Source organism: Taeniopygia guttata, chromosome 1 (assembly GCF_048771995.1).
Source record: "Taeniopygia guttata chromosome 1, bTaeGut7.mat, whole genome shotgun sequence".
Classification (NCBI taxonomy): Eukaryota; Metazoa; Chordata; class Aves; order Passeriformes; family Estrildidae; genus Taeniopygia; species Taeniopygia guttata.
This window is the reverse complement of record NC_133024.1, coordinates 34,437,672-34,461,689: the sequence shown is the minus strand read 5'-3', so window position 1 is coordinate 34,461,689 and position 24,018 is coordinate 34,437,672. Positions and strand designations below refer to the sequence as shown.

The window sequence follows — 24,018 nt, the reverse complement described above, 5'->3', positions numbered from 1 at the left end:
AAGTAATAGGAGATGAAGAGGCTGCCAGTGAGTGAGCAGAAAGTCTTTGGGGGGCCCTAAGTCACAATTAGGTCTTTTTACAGATGTTTGCTAATTTGGTATTAAAGACCCTCAGAGATGGAGATATATCAACCACCCTAAACAGTCTGTTTTCATGGTACACTCTCCTTTCTGCAGCTGCATTATTTCCTTAGTGTCTCATCCTGAGCTTTTTTTGGTGTTTTTTAAGACTTTTCATTCTAATTCACAATGGATACAAGAAAACAATACAGCAAACTGAAATATTTAAAGACTAAAAATACAGTAAAATTACAAAAAGTAATGAAAAAGAGGAATGCAGCTAAACAAGCAAGCAGGGATGGTTTTGCAAACGTAAACCTTTTGAAAAAGTCTGCAAGTGTCAGAAATGAGACCAGAAATGAATTAGGACAGATGAAGCTCATTACTGCCTGTGGCCTACATGCTATAAAATGGGTTAGTACTGCTACAGAAACCTTTTTGGTGTGTCCCTGTAATTAGCACAAAAGTACTATTATTGTAATTAACTGAATCCCCTAGTACCTAGTGCAATGTTCATGGCTTTAAGCAGGTTAATGTGAAAATTAATTTGTGCTAATTTACACAAGATCAATGACACTCAAACCAATCTGGATGCAGTGGCATTTTGTGAAATAACAGTATTTTCCTGTTGACTTGCACGAGGCACCGAAGCTTCAAGAATGTCACATAAACCCATCTGAGCTTTCACTTGTCATAAAGCTATTGTGATAAATTTCCATCTTCTTGGGATAAATGTATTGTGAGACTCACTCCTAAGTGGGTAAGTGATGTACCAGCTCTTGACATATAAATTAACAGGATAAAAGATTTGGGCAGGTTCGTTAGCCTGGTCAAGGGGCTGACTGGTCTCAGAACACACTGTGTTCCAGGATGAGTTACCTTTTGACTTTCAGGGCAAAGCATATTGCTGCATGCACACAAGAAAGAAGATAAAATTCTTTTGCGCACAAAACCTTAAGTCCAAGAGACTGTAGGATAATTCAGAGGGACTTGAATTCTTCTCAACTTAGTCCTGGGCAAGATAGGAAAAAAATAAGAAACAACTACCTGGAGGATTGAGACAGAACATAGTTGAAGTCAAGCCAAATCAATGAGTGGTTCAGTGTTAAGGGACAGAAGAGAGAAGATAGCTTGTTTTTGTGCTTGTGGCTTTTATTCTTCCACTAAAATAAAACATCTTGCAGTGGACAGAAAAATTCTGTTCCCTGTTAGCTTTAGGCTGGAGAAACACTGTCATCACCTGTCAGTGCAATAGAGAAAATTAAGCCTCACAGCTTGAACTCAACTGTCTTGTAGCTGTGAGTATTGTTGCACTTTCTGGACAGTGATGGCTATGCTAGGAATGGCTAATTAGGGCTTTTTTTGCTCTCTTTTCTGTAGTTGGTGTCAAATAAACTTTTACACCTTGGCTTCCTTCAAAGGTATGCAGTCCCATATGAGTGGTTGTTATGGACACCCAGAACCATCACTCCTTCAGCTCAAAGCTGCTGTCTTTGGTCATCTTCCTGCAGACATGTGCAACCACAATAATGATGTTTATTGTTTATTTATTGAGGGCAACAGAGAAAAGCCTCATAATCTAAGCACATTCTTGGACCCCTTCATGTATTATGGCCTCACCCACTACCTTAAGGTGGGCAGATGACAGAGCAAATCATGAAGGCTGAGTTCAGGGGTTGGGGTTATTCTTCTAGGAACCCTAAGAAGAGGCTTACCCACAGCTCAATCCAGGGCCACCACCTTCCAGAAAACCTTCCCTCCCACTGAATATAGAGGAGCCTGGTGGACACAATTTCCTTGGCCTTGTAACAGCAGGGTTCTGAAGCCTTTCTGTCCTGTCTGCTCAACACAACAAATCAAAGCCCAGTTATTCCCTCTTTTGACCCTTTCTGTTGCACCCTTAGAATACAATGTCATAGAAGTTCATTTAATGGCAATACTAAATTATATTTCTCCCCCACCACCCCATCAGTTTCTATCTGTTGATGGAACAAGAGTAAAAGTTCAGCTCTGTTTTTAAGGAGCACAACAGTGGGCTCATTCAGCTCTCACAAGGAGATGGATACAAGTGACTAGAGGTTTCCTTCACAGCTTTCCCAGCTCCTGCATAGCAAGGAAGGCAGCAAAGCTTCAGGTTTTCCAATCCTTCCACCTCCTTTTCTGCTCACTGGGCTCATCTATAACCTCATCAAAAGTTAAGCATCGTCTCTGCACCTCCTACAGCCCTCAATACGCAAGGGGCTGGTGTGCAACAGTTCTTCTCTACTTGCAAGCTGCCAAGCATATGTCAGTGTGCCCTGTGCCTCATTCTTTGCCTGCCAGAGGGATTCATCTCCACATTTCTTTCCTCCTTCCAGTCTTCTGCCTCACCTCTCCACCATTCCTCATAAATTGCCTGTAAAGAACACATAACACTTGCTTTCTTCTTCTTCTTCTTTTCAGCATCACTTCTCTTTTGTCTGTTTCCCTAAGCCGTCTGTGTCCTACCCCCTGCAGATCTAGCAGAATCATGAAACATTTAAGAACCATATAATTTTCACTTTTCTTTTTATATATTAATATTTTTGTTTGTTTTTTTTTTTGGGTTTTTTTTTTATTTGTTTCCCTAACTTCTGCCAGGCATTGAGCTTGTTTGGTCCAATTTGTGTCCATTCTTACATCAGATATGCATCTGAAGAGTGGTCCACGATGATTTTAGATGCATTTTCCTACCATTATTTTAATTTTCCTTTTCACAAGGTCACTTAGTTGAAAACCAAGTGAGGGCAAGCTGAATTGGGAGAGAAAACAATAAAGTGAATACAGGGCAGTGAAACCACCCCTTTTTTCTCTAAAATGTGATGTCAAGCACTCTGGAAGCTAAGTAAATCACATTGGTTTATATAATTCAATTTTTTAGTACTATTAAAAAAGGAATTGTAAATGTGTAAAATTGCAAAGGACAACAAAAAAGTTTGTTATTTTCTTAAAGGTCAACAGAAAACTGAGAATATCTTGCAATTTCAAGCTTGGAAGACACATATGAAGAAGTCCTAACGACACTGTAAATACAGCTTTAAAATCTTTTATAGTCAACTTTCAACGGGGCATGATAGTTCTCCTCATTACAAAAAATATGTGTCTTTGAAATTATGAGCCTAGTTTGACTTTCATGTGTTATTAGCTCTCAGTGGAACTGACGCATTTAAATTGATTGTAATGAGACATTTGCAGACACTATGACTGCAGCAAACCATTCCTGTTTGGAAATGGCTGGCACAGGAGGCCTCTAAAAGCATCCCAACAGGGAGCAAGTATTGTGCACTGACAAAAGGAAACAAAAGTCAGCTTTGGAGAGGTCTGCCATGCAGCTGGCATTGCTCTGCAGGACATGCCAAGTGGCTGCTCTGAAGGCAAAGGAGGGCAGCACCCTTCAAAGGGTGGGAACGGATGCTGAGGGAAGTGCTGGTTAAATGAACATCTGTTTTTAAATATACACAGGTGAATTTCTGCCAGATGCTAAACCAGAAACAATTACACCTCTAGTTGAAAACAAAACAAAACAGAATTAAAGCAGACTTCTCAAAGCAATAATAATAAAAATAACAACAAGAACTTATATCTCTCTCTGCTACCAGGATGCTGAAGGTGAATCTACTCTGAGAATTGTAAGACTTCTTATCTTGTGACTTCTGCCTCAGCTTCCCCTTCTTCAAAAGCCTCTCTTAACCCTGTCAGCCTTTTCTACTTTCTGCTACAGTTTAAATACAATTCAGTGAAGGACCTATATCAGAGACTCCATTTCTCTTTTCTCCCCTCATCTTTCTCCATTTCTTTGCTATCTGATTATGCCAACAAGGTGGAATAGCCTCTCACAATTGCTCTGTTTTCATGAAGCTTCTAAGAATTTCATAGCTCTAAGACTGCCATCAAAGATTGTTCATGTATATACACATCTTTTTGTTTATTCATTTCTAGTGCTTGCGTAACCTAAATTTCTAAGGCAAGTAACCTGAAAAAAGGATTATGAAATACTCTGAAGAGAAACCATTGCAAATGTGACAGCTGCTAAGAATCACTATGACTTTCCTATTCCTCCTTCCCCTAGAGGTTACTATTGTTGCTGGCTGAGGAAACAGCTGTAGCGTGCTCACGAAGGGCAGAAAAGGCCTGGAGAAGACAGATTTGCCCTTTGGCAGTTTGATGTCTTGCTGGAAAGCTTGTCAACCTTATTTACATTTTAATTTGCATGCCAGCCTCTACAAGATTTTATATTCATATTCTGCTTTAAAGTATCTCCTTGACTATAATCACAACAACCTTTACATGTCTTTCCCCATTACCCTCTGGGCTGCAGTCCCTGCTCACTGGGCTATCCAGGGACTAGCAGCAAGAAATGTCAGGCTAAGCATGACATTTATCCAAACAGTTGACTGCTTGTAAGGTAGACTTTTCTTATTAAAAAAAAAAAAAAATCGTGTAGGAGATTAAAGAGCAGTGTGGGCAATGGTCACATTCTGGTAAAGGAGAGAGGTGAGAGAAAATCCCTTTCCTGTATGACTGGAGCAAAATTGGTAATGTGCATCACCTGACAGTGGCTACCCTTGGGAGCAAAGAAGGCAAGAGGGATGAAATTGGGCAGTGACTGATTACTATTGACATTATTTTTACCATCAGACTGACAACAGAACTTGGCAGGATTATGCTCCTGGCTAGTTAAGAGAAGCACTGCCATAAACATGCCCTGCTCCAAATAAATCAGAGCACAGGCACAGAAGTATTGTGCATGCATTCGCCTCGAGCCTGTCAAGCTGCTACAAAAATGTATGATTCTTCTTATACTCAAAATAATACCAGCTGAGAACATAAACAGATTATTCAAGGTTTTATGAGCACTCTGTGGCACCTTTCAGTCATTACAGAAAAGACTTTACTGAATATATTTTAATCAAGTAAAGCTGCTAAAGTATCCCTGGAAAGAGAATGGTGGTTTTGTTACAGGCTAATCCTGACTTTCTGACGAATTCACCACTTCAGAATTTCCAAATACAGAAGCATCCTCTTCCCAGAGTTACAGAGAACACTTCTGGAGATATGGTTATTGTAAATAATTTCAGATTCCATAATTTCTACATTTCTGATTAATTCTGATAAAATTCACATATATATATAAAAAAATTGTTTCCTTTGACTATGAACAGACATTGTAAGAATGAGGCCACGGTGGGTTGTACTGCTCAGGTTGTACTCCTTCACCATATCTGGGGTGAAGGAGGACTTTTTTTCCCCTAGGTCAGATTGCAGGGACAGTAACACTGGCTTTTTGTTATGCATCTGCTTTCTGGGACTATCTCTAAGTTTTATTAATATGTTCCATGGTACCACAAGGATCCCGATTTCCCTTTCTCTTGAATATCTACTTCAATGCATCATCACATCACCCTAACTACATAAACAGCACCAAGCCCAAGTTGGTGTTTGCTAGTTTTTTAAAGAAATAAATGAGAGGATCATCATAGCAACATCTGAACTTTCACATTTCAAGAGTTAGTTTGAAGTGTTCTGCTATCAGTGGTGCAGTCTTATCAAAACAGTGGTGAAGAAGGTAATATATTTGGAGGTTAATACATATTTGTGTGGACAAATGTGGCGAGCAATATGTTCTTCTCTTTAAGGCATATAAAAGTCCTGTCCAAGATAATTCTGAATTCTGCATCTCCTCAAACCTGTAGATTCAAACTGACTGTATTGGCACTGGCCCTTTCTGTTCTGTAAGACAGCATGTGGCCACAACAAGAGAAAATAAGCTATTTAGTTTTTATTTGTTTTTGACTGCTCTGATTGCTTGACTGGTCTACTTATCACAGGCCAGACACCCTATATCACATGGACACCCTATCACACTGTCATTGTGAGCTGTGCTTGTTTTTTCTGGGGTAGAGGTAATTTTCTTCATGGTAGCTGGTATGGGACTATGGTTTGAATTCTGGTTGGGAACAGCATTGATAATACAGGAGTGTTTTCATTACTGCTGAGCAGGGCTCGCACAGAGTAAAGTCCTTTGCTGCTTCTCACCAAACCCCATCAGTGAGAAGGCTGGGTGTGCACAAGGAGTCAGGAGGGGACACAGCTGGGACAGATGACCAACCTGACCTAAGCAATATCCCCCAGGCTACCTCACATCATGCTCAGCATATAAAGTTACGGGAAGAATAAGGTATAGGGGAAGCGAGTGAGCAGTTGTATGGGACTAATTTGCAACTGGACTTAAACCACGACACAACATCAAGGAATATGGATCCAAAATGCCATAATTGGTGGTGGATGACACCATACCTACCATCAGTCTGTAATTTCAGAGCTGGAGGTTTTGTCAACCTGTCTTAAGCTCAATCTGCCACAAATACTTACCCTGAGTAAAGAGGGTTGACATAAGAGCACTGGATGCATGAAACTGACCTGGATACATGATGGCTGAGACTGAGGACCTGGGAAAGAAATGGTCACATGGAATGCTGTGGTGATGTCCCTATTTTAAGCCTTGTCATTCTTCATCACAATTTTGTGACACAGTTCTGAAGTCACCAGCATGGGCAATGTCAAAAGAAGTAAAAAAATTCTGGAAGGGATGTGATAAGTGGCCTAAGCTGAAAAGAAACCAAACTTCTGAAGAGGTCCAGGATCAAAGGATATGGTAAATGTCAGTTGGATGGTACTTCTGTCATGTTACAAGAGTCGCTGCAGCAAGTACAGGAGAACAAGTTCTGCAATATATCAGAGCCAATTATCAAAGTAATCCCATTTGGCCATAAAAATATCTAGTCATTTAATACTGCTAAGCCTTGTTTGTAATCACAAAACTTAATGAGAACAACTCACACTGAAAGGAAATAAGGGAAATCTCTGGGGTAGAAAGGCTGCTAAAGAGGACGCTGGCAAATGCAAGCAAATTTGAGGTTTTAACTTCTTTTATATAGGCCATACCCTATTCATAGAGGATTTTTCTTTAATCAGTCAACCCAATGCTGAAGCCAGCTACAAGATTATGCAAGCATGCTTTTGTTTTCACACTCTGTGCCGTGTAGGCAAGTCTCCCAATTAAGCAAAGGTTTCTTTTGTTTGCATGAGATTCTGTTTCATTTCCGACAGGCAGATCCAGAAAGAATTACCATCTAAACAGAAGGACGAATAGCAGCCAAACTCAGAATTCTCATTACCTGCCAGAATTTCAAAGTGAACTTAACTTCTAAGCAAGCATTTGTCAGGTCTGAACAAAAGGGAAAAGGTATTGGATGAAAGTAGTGGTGTCTAATTTAAATTATGAACACCAAGAATGATATTTCGTAATGTCCAGGACCCCACATCTGGGAAGAGCCTGAGAGTAGTCACAGAATTCTGAGAAGGATTCATATGTCTTTTTAGAAGTCTGGCTCCTCCTTGCCACATTTAAGGCATATTAGAGGTCTCAAACACTAGAGAATGGTTTGGTCAGGTGAGGATAGTAATGCCATATGTAAAGAATTTTAGCCAGTTTACATTCCTGATGAAGGGGTATAAAGAAGATGGTTTTCAGTGCTTCCCAGCAGCAGGACAAGAGGCACTGGGCATAAAGTGAAATACAGAAAATTCCACTTAAACATTAGAACAAACTTTTTTATTCTAAGGATGACTGGATAGAGGAACAGGTTTTCCAGGGTTGCAGCGGTATTAAAAACTTGACACTACATGACCCTAAGCAACCTGCCTTTGTTGACCCTACTAGAGTGACTGGTGTTGGAACAGATTATCCAGTTACCTTCCAGCCTTTACTATTCTGTGGGTCTGTGAAACAATACTCTAATTCTCTGTAGCTATGCAAATGTAACATATAAGCAAAGTTCCTTCTCCTCTTATGCTCAGAAACACAGAACTGGTAAAACCCATTGGCAGGATAATGTATGATTAATAACTTCAGCTCTTTAGAATGCAAAGATTATTAGAATACATAAAATATTACACTTAGCTGTATTAATGTCCCCTGGCTCACATTATTCTCCCTGGTGACAGTGCTATTGAACAACTGGGTACAGCAATATAAAGGTTTAATATCTGGCTATATTTAATATTGAACCATGATACAGGCAGTGCCTACGATGGCTACAGGTCTGTCAGTATTTTCAAAGTTTTATAACAGCCATGAAAACTCATGGAGTATAGAAATGAGTCAACCAGTACTTATAATTGCTGGCATTTAGCACCAGAGATGATGACTAAGAATCTATATTTGAAATACCTGGAGTTGGTGGAGTACAAATCCAAATCCTAGGGAAAATCAACTAAGCACTATATTTTTGTGAATTAAATACACTGAAATGTGTGCAGCTTGTAGAACTTTTAGGGCAATGCTTAAAACTATATTTGTTCAGACACACACCACAAACATATTTGGTCATCATACAAAATGAGTATTATTTTGATTTGGTTTTCCCCTGATGCAGAATATTGCCATGTTTGGCATTTCTCTTCCTACCCTTTCATCAGCAGAGGTGGCTGCATTTCACATTTCAGAAATAACGTATAGGGAATTCCCTGGGGCATAATCTTAGGTGGCAGATGTCACGCATTTCAAACAAATGCAGTTTGACAACATGCAAGTGGTCTTTGCTTTCTGCATTAACCTCACCAAAAAACTTAAGTTGAAACAAAGGTTCAGTCATAATGTCTGAAATGTTCCTTTGAGAAGGAGCTTCACAACAAAATAGATGTCCTAAGATGATACATTAAATTTATTTTTATATAGCAGTTTATGTAATTCATCTGAAAGAGGATGGATTTTACAAATCACATGTTAAGACAATTTACAATTATCCAAAAGAATCCTGATGTGTTTCACAGACTTCAGGACAAACTCCATATATCTATGGTATCCACCTCAAGGCTGTCACTCACAATCACAGATGTGCTGCAAGTAAATCAAAGGACAGAACAGTGGCTAAATTAAAGTCATGCTTGACCTTCAGGCTGAGCAGATTAATTTAACTACAACTTTGTCTGAAAGACCTACAGATAGTTGGAGGTTCAGTCAGCAAGGGGCATATTCAGCAGAAGATGAAAGGCTGAGTGAGGTCTCACAGATGTTAACCCAAGATTAAGGTACACATTAACTACGTTTGTGTTCTCAGGCTAGTCTTTGACTTACAGGTTTTTAGTTATATGCAAATGGTGTAAGAAAGATCCCAATCAGGCTCTGGATGTTTCCACATCAGTGCTTATACCTTTACAGTTTCCATTACCAAATTCAGTGACCGACTTCAATGTTTGCATTCAAGTTTTTTGCATAAACTCAAGTATCTCTCTTTTTTAAATTTTTTGTTTGTTTGTTTTTGTTTTGGGGAAAACCAGTAGATTAAATATGTTTCTTCACTGAAAAATCAACTTTTTAATCAAAATGCAATTTCCCAGAAGGGATACCATTTTTCAGCACAAATATTCTAACATTAATTCCTTCTGCCTCTCTTTTGTCCCTCCCTCAAATGACAGTTTTGGACAACTGAAGTTTTTCAGCACTGTCTACCTATGGCTTTGTTTTTTGATTCCCCCCCCCCCCCCCCCCATTTAGCTTTGTCTTCAGCACATATTTATATTTGGGAATACAAGCCTGTAAAAAAAGAGACATATTTCTGGTATTTTGACTGTCATATTGACATAAGATATTGCTTATATTTTAACTTCATGTATACTTTAAAAATAACTATACCAAAATTCAGCATAATCCAGGATCTCAGGTATGGGAACCTAACACTGGGGAAAAGTATAAGGAGTAAAAGAAAGAAGATAAAAGTGTTATTATTGTGTGATCCATAAGAAAACATACCAGTTAGTTGATTAATTTAAAATAAAATAAGTATTTGTAATTTTTCTTCCCATGTTTCAAATCTTAAAAACACCTCCTATGATAAATATGAATCAATAATTCTTGATCAAACATATTTAAAGATTTAGTTGACAGGTCTCCAGACAACTTCTATAGACTAAGCTTGTTTCCTCTTCTATTAAACAAGCATACCAAAAATAAACTGAAACATTAAATTCAGTCAATTTTTTACGTTAAGCATCTCAAACAATTGAGGAAAAATGTTGAATGTCAAGTATTATTAGTAGTCTAGGGCAAAATTTGGACTAGTTTATGACTGGTATATAATCCTGAACTAAAATTTACAGATGCACTTCACGGTAATTGTACTAGAATTTTGCATAAAAAGTTGCAGTCCTTTCTGCTTTCTGTCTTCTAGCACTTGCACTTTCCCTGTTTCAGATCCCTACATTCAATACCTATGCACCGAAATGAATTTAATAAAAACAAAGCAGAATTTATTTGCATCTTTGAAAAGATGGGAGAAAGCTGAATACAAGTGTTTTTGTTTCAGGGGTCAGGTGCCAGTAGCAAGACATGAAAGAGTGAAAACCAAATAAAGAGATTTGAGTGCAAAATTACACCACATTACCTTAAAAAGCCAACATGTAATCACTGCCATAAAAATATCCAAGTTTCTCTATAAAGCTGTTTTAGGCATCTTGTACAGCTAGACCAGTCTAGCATTATAATTCAAAGATGATAAAATTTGAACAGAAGTAGAAGAAACCAAACATGAACCACAAACATTTAAAGTGCATTCAGTATTACAGAACAATTTATTTTATTCGAATGAGAACATTTTAGAATATCTACAGAAAATTGTATGGTTTTTAACTAACAAATTGCAAAGAAATGTGAAATAAAATTAATCCCACACCTAGAAAACCTGTTTTGAATGGAGGAGTCTTATTTTCCCCTCCTCTCAAACTTGTTTCTGTGTTGGAAGGATACATTCAGAGAAGTATCTAACATTTGTGATTGTGCCTCAAAGAGAAGAAATACAGACCACTATAGGTAACAGCCAAGTTTCACCTAAGACCTAATAATTCACCTAATAATTTTATTTTACCTTTCTGGACTACAGCACAACCCAAAGCCAGCAGCAGCCAGTGTGCACTGTTGTTTTTCTATGGAATGTCTACCAGAAACACCTACCTGAGAAAGGCAAGGACAGTCCATGGAACACTGAGAGCAGATAATGATTTTTGCCTATTATCACTTTTCTATCTGGAATAATAGATTCCTTTCACAAGGAATATTTTGGTAGTGAAGATCAAAGATCTACTCCTATAAAAAAACCTGAGATTAAAAGTACTGTAAATAAATACAGAGAGAATAAAATACTATTTACATGAAAAAGTACTGTAATACTGTATTTATGTTTATACCTTCTTAAAACTTGTAAGTAGATTTTTTTGAAAGAAAGCAGAGATTTTCTTTAGTGAGTAATATTTGATTACTTAGATACCACTAGTATTACTAGCTGCTGTGTATAGTTTTTTTTCTTGGGGAACACAGTACTGAACGCAGCAAGAAATGCCTCTGAGCGTACAATTTCCTTAAAAGATAGAAATAATTAGCAATAGAAGGAAAAAGAGACCAAAACCAAAAAACCTCCCCACAACAAAGTCGATAGATTAGCCTGCCTGGCTTGCTCACTCGTTCAGTTTCAGCATGTGGCTGCACAAAACACAGTTAAATCAGTTCTTTATTATTTTATAACGTTAAAGGTTATTACCACAACACGCAAAAGGGATAATAGTGGGTTTTTAAATTAGCATTTGCTTAGCTCAAATACCACTGCACTAATTCCTTTCCTTAGAACCTAGCACCAACATATTGCAAATCATGCTTACAGAGTGGTGGGCTTGTGCTGTCTCCAGAATGGGACAGGAATGAATTAGAAGGGACAGCCCATGTCTCACTCTGCCACTTTGCAGGTTCTTCAAACACAACACACTGCCTGGTGTGATGTAAAGATGACATTAACTCTCAGGATTTAAAAAGCCTCTTTTCAATCCAGATTATTCTCCTGCCTGGCTAAAAGAATAGGAGATTTCTGCTAACACTACAGAAGTATTCTGGGAATGAGGACTCAATCTGCAGTTTTATCAGGCTGACTTTTGAGTGAGCACATTGGGAATTCCCAAGTGGAAAGTTGTTAATGCCATAAGCATTTCCCTGTAGTACAAAACAAAATTTGTATATTATTATTATTAAGCTTTAGGCCACCAACCATTAATTAGGACTTTGTATAGGACAGAAGAGAGTGCACCACTGCTGTTCAGACAACAAATGAATCTGCTGCAGAGGAGCATCACTCCTGTTGGCTTCCTGCAAGTGGGATGACAAATGTTCTCCATCTTCAATTATTCAAGCAGGACAATAAACTGAGGACCAGAAAAGCTGCAGGTATTTCTGAGTGCTTTCAGCCTGCAATCTGATGAGATTGCAGCTGCTACTTTCATCTGGGGCCACTTTCATAAGAGGGCCTCACCAGATTTTTTTTCTTCTGCACGTGGTCATGATGTAAAAAGATGAAAAGTGTTCACCTAGAGGAATGCACAGGGACTTCCAGTGCAGCCTTCGTGGGATATATATCCAAGTGCTGCCAGCAGGACTTAAAGCTGTACTGTCTTTACCAGAGATGATCCCAGATGTGTGTCAAATCCTACACCTCTATTTATGGGCAGCTTCCCCATTGGTTGTAACTACTCTGCAGTGGAGACACAGCTCTAGGAACTAGCACCCTTCTGACCATGCATGCTCCCTGAGAACATGGAAGAACTCTACAGAAAGCTGACACGAGCTTGGAAAGGACTCTTGATGAACACTTTTTATGCTTTTCGTCATCTAGACTACATTAAATGCAATTCAGAAAACAGGTAATTTGTATAACTTTATTTTGCTGACATTTGGCTCCTACTGATTTCTGGTGCTGAATTCTCCAAAACCAACTCTACTACCCTGGAACACACCCTTTTCACCTGTGACGTTTCAAGGACTGAGAGATCTGTTTGTCCATCTGGCAGCAAGGAAGGTGCTTTTATTTTATTTTATTTTTTTTCCCCAGCAAAGAATACTTACATCAATAGTTCTTTTTTTTTCCTCTTTTAAAAAATAATAGCATAATGCATCTAGATGCCAAGACACCAGGAGCCACTAAACAAACCAAGCACTTGAATCCACAAATAAACTGATTTTAGCATTTATGAGATTTTGCTTACAAGTTAGCTTTTCATAGATTTAATAACTTGAATATCTCCTCCTGCTCGTAAAATTATATAAAACCTAACCAAAATCTCTTCTGCAGGATTAGACCTTTACATGTATTTTCCTCACAGCACAAAGAGCAGACCAACATCAAAGGGCATGCTGTGTTTATGAACAAGATCTTTCTCTGTTCCAGGTGCCAAATTTATTCCTGTAATGCACTGAGTGTTTGATAGTCCTTTAAAATTGAGTTTTTCTCCATAGTTTTCTGGATATACAAAAAGCTCTACTGCTTTCTACTGACACACTGACATCCTTAACTATGTTCTGTCTCTTCCCTTCCATAAAGTTGCATTGGCTATTCCCAACACTGAGCATACTACATGGCTAACCTATAATTTCACCCATTTTCCCAGTGAACGCCCTCTCCCTGAAAGCCCATCATTATGATTGCTAGTGTCTATACAGCTTTGTTTCACACCCATCTTAAATACTGAACTCAAACCTGAGAATTCTTAAAAATAGCAGTGTCACTTTATCAGTCTCTTCAATAAAAAGAGAGTTAATATATAATTAATAGCTTTCAATTTTATGCATTAGATGTTTCTGTGCTCAAGACTCAATATTATAAATATCTTGCTCTGTTTGAAAGCATGGTTTGTGTACTGTGTGCTTGAAAGAGCAAAACAGAAATGTATCAGGCATACAAACTTTCGCGTTTACAGACTCCTGCTGGAATTTCCAATCACTTTTTACACAAAGAGCACAGTCACACAACTACACAGTCACACATTAGCTATATTTAGTCCTAAGCAAAAAAAACCAACAAAATAAAACAAAACAAAAAAACTTTCCAAAACCTAATGCTGGCTTATCCAATAATCAGTTTTGTCAAGAATGTTGACCACAAACTGCCATAGGACTTCACAGTAAACCTGAAGGTCAGTAAACAGGTGTTTCAGACCAAAGGAAAAAGATAAAAAGATCAATTTCTGAGCTAAGGACTTTTATCTAAGATATTTCTCCTGGGCATTTATATTTTATACAAGAGATAATGGTGATTGATTTCATCTGTAGCCAAAAGGCAAAAGCAAAGCAAGATTTGTCTTGGAGAGTAGATTTCTGCTACTCAAGAGTCCTATGCATCAATCCTAAAATATTACCTCTATTCAGAAATGGTCAGGAAGCCAACACACTCTTGGAGCTGTGGAGCAGAGTGTTTCCAGGGGGATGTAGCACTAACTACAGGGATGGCTGTTTCCTGGACCAGCCCTAAGGGCATTTAATACACAGTGCTCCACAGAGAGCACTGCTGTTCTTACTGCCAGGTGAAAGGCATGCATCACAGCACCAAACTAATACCCAGATAAAACATCTGTGTCCTCCAGATTGAGATGATGTGTCTCTTAGCCTCTGTTGTTTTTTCTTCAGCATCTCTCCAGGGATATGACCACAAAGGAGCAGTAGGCATGCACCCAGGATAAAATGGGATTTTTGCCACATCCTCTGGCTATTTTCCTTGGTCTTATTTGGAGTGAACTTTGAGGAGCTGCTCTCATCTGTGCCCAAGCCTCCACACCACTGCCTGGAGACTGAACTGGTTGTCAGCTTAATTTATTGTGTAATAACAAATAGCGAGTCTGGATCTCTGGTTCCCACAAGAGCCCATATGCCCATATAATAACTTTCTCCTTTTAGGGTTGCTTTTCCTGTCCTAATTTATACTTCCTAAGTTACAGTACATACATTTACATGGTTAATGTTCATATTGCTGAGATTACACCATTGTGATGCATGCAATATAAATGCCTAGACAGATGGATGCAGTATCACAGATTTCTGAAAGGAGGAGAACTTGCAAAGCCAGAAGCTCACACTTCAAGAAACCCATTTGCTAGCACAGGGGTCACTGAAAATAGATCTGAATGCTTAAGAAGCAGTGCAATACTCTTAAATAAAGTAATGCTGACAAAGGTATACACTCTTTCCTAGAAATAGGCTGTAGTCTGTTAGGCTGCCAGGAAATAATTGTCACCAAAAATTCTACTCTTTTCAAATTTATGATTTATAAAGAGTAAATGCAGATCTGCTAAGCAAAGGAAATCAGTGGGAAAGGCCACTTTGCCTTTCTCTTAAATTAAAAATCCTTTCTCTTTAAATAAAAATTGATACTAAAATGAGATACCTTATTAATTAAAGCAGGATCAGTCCTGCAGCTTTGATGCTTCATATATAACTCACTGAACAAATTATTTCTAAGGGAGAAGTCATGATACAAGTCTAAATCACTACAGAGTAAATAATTTGGAGTGATACCAGGTGAGAGGTCTCTGGAAGACAGTGTCTCCCTCCATGTATTAATAATACAGCAATAAGACAACAGGTGCTGTTCTGCCAAGCTCTCTTGATATTTAGATACAATAAACTTGCTTCTCCAACCCACACAGAATGAAAAAACAACCCCAAACTGGGTACAATGAGACAAAAGCAATGACTGTAATACTGTTGCTAATAAAAGAAAAAGTAAAATTGTTACTCGTGACCACTTTCCTCTCCTGGGGAGACATATAGGTATTTTATGGCAATCTTAATATTCCAATTCCATAAATTCTGCTTTTCAATTCCTTTCTGATTAAAACAACAAAAAAATTGCAGGCTTACTGATCTTTAAAGGCTACTGGCAAGATAATGTAAACATATTAACGGAGCTTGCTTGAAAAGATACAGAGTTCAAAAAGAAGCAAGTGATAATTAGAGCAAAGAATCTAAAGCTGGTGAAATTCAAAAAGTCATGCAGATGCTATAGGAAATATACCTTTCTCTGCATAGCTCTGCTATAGCATATTTCTACAGTTTGTTTCTAAGTCTCCCTTTGCCTTTCATCTTACACATATTTGAGCACTGTTGTTATGCAAGATGGGGAATCATTCATTTTAATGTGATACTAAGCATATTACCACAAAACCAGAAAGAAGCTACCGATTTACTGAGTATCTAATTAAAAAGCTCTACAATTCAGATTCTTTGTAGCCCCTCACTGCACATAAAAGATTTAATGCTGCATCTGAAAAGCCACATGTACAAAAAGCAAAGAATTTGTAAATGTTTCTGATATTTGCTTATTCTTTTCCTTCCTCTTGTTACAAAAGCCACAGCCACACTGTCTTTAAGTGCTAATAAAAACAATTAAATGACAGGTAAATTTGCTGGTTTGTAGCTTCTTGAAGCCCCAACACACTCACTAAAGGAAAGTAACTTTAGCTAGGAAAAAGATCCTCGCAGCACGATGGTGAATAATTCATCATTGCATTTTTCTTTTCATCTCATTTTGTGCCAGTAATGTACACAACTGAAAATATTGCAAAATCTAAAAACAGCCACAGACAAGGACTTCCAGCAGCAAAATACACATTAAACTAGCAGGCAGGTTCCCCAGCTTATATAATAACAGCTTTAGCTCGACAGAACCCCCATCACTCACCGAGGACTGAATTCACTTGAACAAAAGCGGAGCCCAGTCACCAAATGCAGCTTTGCAGGACTCTCAATGCAAGATGCTCCTGTCTGCTGTTCGGTTCACACTTGCCTTTATAACTAAGCCAACCAACAACATTCAGCTGCTGAACCTGATGAATTATAAAACGGTAGCTCCCAGACTCTCATATTTTACATCACAGGGGGTGGTCATCCAGCATACACACTGCCTGTGTACATATATTCTGCTATAACTCATCCTGATAAACACATCAGTGTTGGCAGCAGTGACAGTAATTGGTGCTCAGGATGTACAAGCACAAACCAATAGAGCACACTCCCACCTTCTGCTCTGTGCAACATCTCTACCTGTCAATCACTGCACCTTGTTAAGGTGGAATGAGCAACTGCACTTGGGGGAGAGGCAAAACTCATAGAAGAAACCATCTGCCAACACAAATTCTGCACTTAAACATTTCTTAATGCAGTAGTAAATGTGGCTTCAGTGTCCTCTAGGTAACAATTTTCACGATTTTTTTCCTCTAAATCTTCATTAACATCTTCCCTTCTTAAAGACACAGTTCTCATTTAGCAACTAACAAAGGGTTCGTTACTTCTACTATCATGAATGGAAATTATTCAGGCAAATTCCAGGGACATTAGCACAGATAACCTAAAAGCATTACTCCAGGTAGAATGACTGTTAAAAGCAATATACTTGTTAGGTGAAATTCTGTGCCCATTTAAAATCCTCCTAAAAATACTGAAAGGTTTTAAGATCATCCTCTAAATTATAAGAATATACTTATAATGCTCTTCACTTCTCTAATAGTTTCTTTTCCCCATATGCTTCCATAGCTTTTAAAGTCAATATATTGATACAAAATAACAGAACCAAACACCGAATTACCATTCATCCACTCAATTAAACTAAACATTTTCAAATGAGATTAATTACAGCAATAAAAATCACAATTGTTGCACATGCCACAAATTGACACTCAGAATTAGTCCCTAACAAGCAAAGCTGGTTATGGTAATGGTAAAACACAGCCAGGGATCAGGCACTGGAAAGGTATTTTTATGGCAATTTTTTATGAGGGAGCAGAAGTTGCTCTTTCAGAGTTGAGCTCCAGGAATTCTGTATGTGTTTTACACAAACTCAACGCTATTTGTTTGAGGATAGAGTGGGAATGAACATTTTATTCGAGAGGATTTTTTTTGTTTCTACATCCCTGGTGATGATTCTCAGAGAGTTCCATTTGGAACCTGAACGCTTGCTCCAGCTGCTTTCATTTCCCATGCCTGTAAAACTCCCCCTGTTTTAGGTGCCATGAAGAAATGCTGTTCTTGGGAAGGTGAGCACAGTTGTGTGAGTGGTTGTGCATTGCCTGGATGCTTTTCCACTAACAACTGGGCTGAGGAATGCAAATGAAGCCTGTGCCGGCAGCCCCAGGCAGAAACCCAACCCTTCTCACCATCTGGACCGACTGATGTGCGTCACAATGTGGGAACAGGGTGTTGCATTTCATGCATAGCAAAAGCTAGTCCTATATATATATGTATATATGTGTGTGTATATATATCCCGCTCCTCCTGTTCTCAGCTGCTTGTTCCACCCCATTCCTCATTTGTCTCTTTGTATTCAGCACCTTTACTATCTGAGAAAAAAAATCACTCCAGGCCAGAGGCATGAGCAGCATTCTGCATGTGCTGTTGGCTCTTACTACGGAAGACTGTATGAAGGAAAAGCTCTCTAGAGTTGAGTGGCAGAATGTAGGGATGTAGGGAAACATATCAGGATTTAATCAGAGCAATGGTTTTGATGTCTCTGTCTTTCTCAGAGGAAAGGACAGCTAAGATCCAATATCTGGATTCACCAGTGATACTAACCAAGAATAATCCAGTATGGACAGAAAATACTCCAAATGATAAACCCTGGCTTGTTAAGAAGCAGCAAAAAGAAAAAAAAAAATCTATGCTACTTGATTTGGCTTTTAGAACCAAATTCTATTCTCAGGGGCTTACATATTTCATGTGAATATCATGGAGGTTCCCTAAAATGGCCTGATTACAACAGTTTGTTGTCTTGTGCACTAATTAGGCTTTCTGACCTATTTTTTACAAGAGACAGTTCCAAACCATATGTGCTAGAATGCCCTATTTTCCTTTTTGTTTTGCCTTAACCATTCAAACTCTTAAGAGGCTTCCCAAGGATCGGTATAAACATGACACTGCCTTATAACAATCTGCTGCCACATGAATAAGACAGAAGCAATGCATGGTTGAATGTCCTTGACCAGCATAACATTCATGTGAAAATTCAGCTCCCCCTTACTGAAGAAAATGTTTGTAAAAGTGACCAATATCTCACTATTGTAAGCCACAGCAATATTTCATAGCTGTGTGTAGGTGGCATACATAAACCAGAGTCTGTGGCATTACATAAGATCCACAATTCCAAGAGAAATTGCTACCCTGTTTCACACTTGCAATTTTTAATTAGTTTTCCTGGCTTCCATGTTACCTTCCAATGGGTAATGCAGCTGATACCGCCATAGTAGTCAACAATGTGGTGCTTTGTTAAAGTGCTGCCTTCTAGGTGATTTGATACACTCAACACATGACCTATGTCCTTGGGGCTCTGTTCTTACATTCTGGCACAGAATGTGAGATTTCACATTCAAACATATTCACTCTACTGACAGGTGTGTGAAAATCCCATATGGCTGCCAGATTTCTGTATACCTACATGTATATATAGAGTATGTATTTTTAAGGCATTTGTAACAAGCACATTTGGTATTGACTCTGATGTTCTTTGCTACAAGCTGCAAAATAGAAATGATCTAAATATGAAAAAGCACCCCAAAAACACAAGACAAAAGCGTTCCCATTTGTTACCAAAACATTACTTCTTTCTTCCATTATCACATGGACTATATTGACTACACATCACGGATTTCTCATTTGCTGTCTAAAGTGAGCACACAAGATCACTGGGGAAAAATCAGGGCATTCAGCTGGAATAACAAGAGCTGAAGAAGCAAAGATAACTTCAAATTAAAAAGAACTACAAGCAGATACTATCAATATCACAAATTAGCTATTACTGGTCATTTTCACCTCAATAAAGCAAAACTACAGTATCTCCACTGAGTGGACCTGGAGTTTCAGGTGAAAAAAATGTGCACCAAAAGAGATAATTCCCAGGCCACATCAGATGGTATGGATGACCAGTACCCTGGGTAGTAATCCTTGCAATGTGGCCTAAAATACCAAATTACAAACTAGAGAGATACTTATCCTGTGTCCTGCATTTAGCAATCTTCAATTTCTTTACTGATTTTTTTCTGTCAGACTTACACTGGATACATTTTTACCCTGGATTTACACTCTTTCATCTGATAGCCTTTTGATGGCACTGTCAGAGCATATCTCTAAAGCAGAGCCCAGCAGGATTTAAAAAGGACTGGACATTTATCAGATAATATCATCCAGAAGAGCTGTAATAACAAGAAGCCTGAGCTTTCCAATGATCTGGGGGTGTAAAAACACTTTGTTTCTTACAGGTGTTTTTTCTTTCATGGCAGGCTCAGCCCACTGCTCTGCCTCAGTCTGCATCACTTTACAATAGCCCAGCTTATCCTGGCCCTGCATAGGACAAAGAGTATCAAGGGCTGCAAGTCACTTCCCACCTTCCTCCCAGCAAAGCACTAATTTAGCTCTCCCTCTTTAATCTGGATAAGCGTTGCCATGAAATCTGTATGAGTTTAGTTAATTCTGAGATCTATCTTTCTTCAAATCAAAATCAACTGAGCGTAATTGTAGAGGTCTTTTATTACACTGGATAAAGGCAGTCCCTAGTTACAGGGAATCTCACTGCCTATACACTCCAAAGGGTAGTAGGTGAAATAGAATCATCATTCTTTTCGAGTACAGAAATCTATCAAACTTTTAATTCCAGCTGAGACCACAGAGGATTTACAAGTTTCCCAAACTACTCCATTGTCTGTGGTCTGAATCCAGTGAGAATGTCTGCTTTTATAAATATATGGTAAAATAGTACACATTGAGTCAGATTCCATTGCTGTAATTGACATATATCCCACACTGCAAAACAAACAACAGTGACAATATAAATTAATTTAGTTGCCACAGCAAGGCAATAGGGAAATTAATTAATTAATTATTTCAATCTTGCACACATGAAATGTCATGTAAGAACAGTTTTTAAATAGTTTCAGTTTCTAAGATTAATCCTCATAAGTGCAAATGAATAAAAGTGTATACTTAAGATTAATTGAGAAATTAGCTGGCACAGGGCTTTGAAGATGCAAAGTACTGTACAAGTGCTATTGCTATAATAATATTTTTCCGTATTACAATACTTTCCTTCCTCAAGTGACATCTCTTTTGCTACAAGTGCAGAGTGAAAGCTCAAGTCCTCTTTTTGAATGAGGACTGTGTTTGAAAAAATACAGAAAAAAGAGAATTAAAAATGATATTCAGCTAGGTCTGAATGAACAGATGCCCAAGAGAGCAATTTAAGTTGATCAAGGGCAATGACAAGAACTTGCTTTGCTAGTTAGGAAGGCTGATCTCTCCTAATAGTGGCTTCACAGTCTTAAGAATATGAATGATCCTATCAGTAATAAAGAAGAGCAGCTAAAAGGGAGGAAGACCAGATGGCACTTTCCCTAGAGCCTCTGGAGAGGCTGTCTGGATTTGATTTGATTTGAAAAGCTTTTCATAGCAGCCCGTGAACCTGGAATAATATGGCAACCCATTAATAAGTCAGCAGATATCATAGGAACAGTCTGATATTTCATAAAAATGTTTATTTTCTGTATGGCTTAGGTTAGTTCAGCTGGTTAAAAGAACTGAGAAACTTGGAGGAGATGGTTCAGAATCCAGAACTAGTTTGCATTTTTTTTTTTGTTTTGTTTTCTCAACTTTCATTTTCCATTGAACCTTGTGTTTGCTTTTGCTATTCCCTTTTAAATAAATTAGTTAAATTTTTCTAAAGCTTGATATTCAAATCCAAAACAAATAATAAAGAACTTAATAGCTCTATGAGCTGGGAAAAAATAGCTAAAGATACACTTTCTACTAGCTAAAAGTTTAAATGTAGTAGCAAACCAGACAAGCATCTTTTACACATATTTTTCACAAACAGAAGGTCCCACAGTCAACTCCTTGTAAGCCTAGTGCAGGAAGCAAAGGAGTTAACAGCTTTGGATGGCAGAGAATGGTGGAGCCATGAAGATCCTCCTTGGATTTGCAGTTTAACTCTGCGTGCACTCTGTGGTGGGAGGAGTAGGTGGCTGATTTGGGAAGAAGTACAGCACAGGAATGATACACTTGACTCCTCTGAGGATGGTGATGAAAATCTGTCAGCTTGGCATAGTCCACGTTACCTACAGCAAGAACTGACACATGGAGAAAGCAACAGCTCTACAGACTTCACAATAAAAAACACAGAATTCAAACGGAAAAGGCCTTTAAGATCATCAAGTTGAACCATTAACCCAACACTGCCGAGCCTACCATCAAACCATACCCCCAAGCACCACACCTACAGGTTTTTTGAACCCTTCCAGAGACAGCAATTCCACAACTTCCTTGGGCAGCCTGTTCAAATGCCTGACCACATGTAGCAAAAAAAAAATTTCCTAATATTTAATCTAACTTCCCCTGTGGAAACTTGAGGCCACTTTTTGTCCTATCACTTGTTACATGGAAGAAGAGACTGACCCCCACCTGGCTGCACCCTCTCTCCCGGTAGCTGCAGAGAGCACCGCACAAGAGGCAGAGTGTGTGTGGTGCAGAAAGCAGAGCTGCTTTGCTGCAGAGTCCTGTGACAGTTCTGCAAGGGGCTCTCCATGGAAAGGGAAACAAACACATACAACAGTCTTCATGAGGAAACAGTGAAATCCAGGCCTGCATTTGTGGTAGATTGCAAAAAAATAAGCGGCATCGCCTGAGGATGCCTCCTGCACTGATTGTGACAAAGAGCTAGCACAGGAATCGGTACGCACGCACACACTCTCAGATTAAGTTTTCCCCTCCTACGGTTTTCTTTCAGGAAAGAAAATCTGAAGCGTGGATGACTAACTACAATGCAGATGGCAGAGCAGTGTAGAGATACAAGCTCCACATGAACTAGCTTAGATGACACCACGAGTGAATTTAACCTACTCATACTGAACTCCATGGTTATGCTGTTTCTGGAACCTGAACATGCACAGCAGTTTAGGATTCAGACAAGCCAAAGAAGGACAGCAGGTGATACTCAGGCTAGATCTGTGCCAGCATTCTTGCAAATTTACGTCTGCAGCTTTTTGCCATTTCTTGTGAGTGTGACAAGAAAGTACCTCCTAGCAAGAAATAATACATGGAATTACAGCAGCAGCAGAGCAAAGTATTACTCTGAAAAGAAAGGAAGAAATAACTCTTTTTTAGGATATAGAATACCCTGTTTCAGCTCTGCAGGAATGTCTCGCGTGGTTCACAAGACTGCTGAAACTGCAGATTTACTGTCTTGGCTCGAATGCCAGGACAATTAATTCGGTGCTCACCAGAAACCCTTTTGGGTAACTAGGGTGATGGTTCCCTGGCAAACTTCCTTTGAGGGGATTGTCCTGCTCAGTGTATTCCTGCACTGTCTGAGCATTCTGAGGGTGGGAATGGCCACTTCATCTACAGGTCAGCAATAACGATGAGCAGGGAAATTCCTGCCATCCCATCACATTTACACCTGGTAACTGACTTCCACAGTGTGAACTCATCTGGGCACTTAAGGACAAGCCACCCTTTGGTAAGGATTCTGTCTGAAGGGACTGAAGAACCAGGACACTGATTAGATGCTCTGTTCTTGAACTACTTATAGCTTGAGGATTAATTAGGAGTGGGAAAGTGCTCTAAGACCTTTTACTGAAGAACTGAAGAATTAAAAGAGTTGAAATATAAATACTTATTATCACTACAGTATCAGAATCTCTGACTGAAACCCTACAGAAATAACTCACGCTATGTAGATCCAACAAGAACATTCCATTAAGATTTCATAAAGGACAAAATGGGATTCATCTGGGAATGCTGAACAACTGAATAGAGTGGTGGTACATGTTAAAAATGAGGATGTGCAGTTTTCAGCACTTGAATTTAAAGGTGCCTACTCCTGTGCTCTGCCCAACTTTCTGCTAGATAACACCAGAACTGCAAACATAACATATGGAAAATAAAGGCCAAAGATAAGTTAAGAGCAGCGGTGGGGAATTGATGGCCTTCTCTCACTCATGCTTTCAACTCAACTGCTATTTTAGCAGAGCACCTTGGAAAAGGAAAGCAGAAGCAAATGGCATTAACTGGGAACTTGGGATATTTGTTGTAAG

General features: G+C 38.7%; 1 protein-coding gene across 45 annotated transcripts in view; it reads right to left on the bottom strand.

Moving 5' to 3' along the window:
- Positions 1–24,018, bottom strand: part of DLG2 (discs large MAGUK scaffold protein 2) — a 988,777-nt gene that overhangs the window by 101,579 nt on the left and 863,180 nt on the right. Inside the window, exon 1 of one of the 45 annotated variants that reach the window (XM_072937206.1) lies at positions 16,629–19,785. The exons of 43 other annotated variants lie outside the window; for them this stretch is intronic. The gene's annotated coding sequence lies outside the window, so the exon portion shown is untranslated. Of the gene's footprint in view, positions 1–16,628; positions 19,786–24,018 lie in introns of those variants that run through there. One more of the 45 variants, XM_030286693.4, reaches the window with a different exon arrangement.